The sequence below is a fragment of the Gorilla gorilla genome, chromosome 15 (genome assembly GCF_029281585.2).
Source record: "Gorilla gorilla gorilla isolate KB3781 chromosome 15, NHGRI_mGorGor1-v2.1_pri, whole genome shotgun sequence".
In the NCBI taxonomy this organism is placed as follows: domain Eukaryota; kingdom Metazoa; phylum Chordata; class Mammalia; order Primates; family Hominidae; genus Gorilla; species Gorilla gorilla.
The window spans coordinates 73,630,334-73,631,749 of record NC_073239.2 but is presented as its reverse complement, the minus strand read 5'-3'; the positions used below and the strand labels follow the sequence as shown (position 1 = coordinate 73,631,749).

At 35.2% G+C, this 1,416-nt stretch overlaps 1 pseudogene; it reads left to right on the top strand.

Moving 5' to 3' along the window:
• Positions 1-688: 688 nt before the first annotated feature.
• On the top strand, positions 689-1,009 carry LOC109023277 (large ribosomal subunit protein eL42-like; annotated as a pseudogene).
• The last annotated feature ends 407 nt before the right edge of the window (positions 1,010-1,416 follow it).

Genomic DNA, 1,416 nt, shown 5'->3' with positions numbered 1-1,416 from the left:
GATTAGTGTAGAGTCATCAAGGCTGTTGGAATGTCTGTCTGCCTAGGCTTCTCAGGAAAAGAACCTTACTAAATAGTAAATCCTTACTATTTGCCTTATTTCTTGAATGAGACTTACTATTATCCATATCTGCCAATTCCTCGGTTAAAGCCTTTACTTCTGTTTGTACACATTAAAAAAAATTCTTTTAACTGGTCTTCCTACCTCCAATCTTACCCAGATCTAGTCCAACTTCCACACTGTTAGTGGAACCATCTTCTCAAAAATAAATGTATAATATTATTCTCTTGTGTAGCAACCTCTTTGACTTGCTATCACCTATAATACAAAGTTAAACATCTTTGCATTAACACACCAAAAAAATAAAATATTTAGGTATACAGCTAACAAATGTGTATGACATTTATGTTAGGAAAACTAAAAAACTTATGAAAGAAATCAATTTAGAGCTAAATAAATTGAAAGACATTCCATGCTCATGGATAGGAAGGCTAAATATTATTAAGATGTCAGTTCTTCCCAACATGATCCATAGATTTAATGCAATGCTAATCAAAATCCCAGCAAGTTATTTTGTGAGTATCAACAAATTGATTGGAAAGTTTATATATATATATATATATATATATATATATATATATATATATATTTTTTTTTTTTTTCCCTTACCGATAGCACTCCTGCAAACATGGTGAATGTTCCTAAAACCCACTGGACTTTCTGTAAGAAGTGAGGCAAACACCAACCCCACAAAGTGACACAGTACAAGAAGGGCAAGGATTCTCTGTAGGCCCAGGGAAAGCGGCGTTACGACAGGAAGGAGAGTGGCTGTGGTGGGCAGACTAAGCCGATTTTCTGGAAAAAGGCTAAAACTACAAAGAAGATTGTGCTAAGGCTTGAGTGCATTGAGCCCATCTGCAGACCTAAAAGAATGCTGGCTATGAAGAGATGCAAGCGTTTTGAATGGGGAGGAGGTAAGAAGAGTGAGGGCCAAGTGATCCAGTTCTAAGTGTCATCTTTTGTTTGATTAGGAAGACAATAAAATCTTGAGTTTAAAAAAAAAAGTTCATATTGAAAGGCAAATAAAACCAAGAAAACTAAACACAACATTGAAGAAAAAGTCAGAGGTCTGACGCTAGCCAGCTTCAAGGCTTATGATAAAACTACAGTAATCGAGGCAGTATGGTATTGGTGAAAGAATAGACAAATAAATCAATGAAACAGAATAGACCCACAGAAATAGACAAGTATAGCCAACTGATTTTTGACGAAGGAGTAATGGCATTTCAGTGGAGAAAGGACATTCTTTGCAACAAATGGTGCTTGAACAACTGGACCATGCAAAGAAAGGAAAAAGAAAAGGAATCTAGATGTAATTCTTACACCTTTTGCAAAATTAATTCAAAATGGATCATC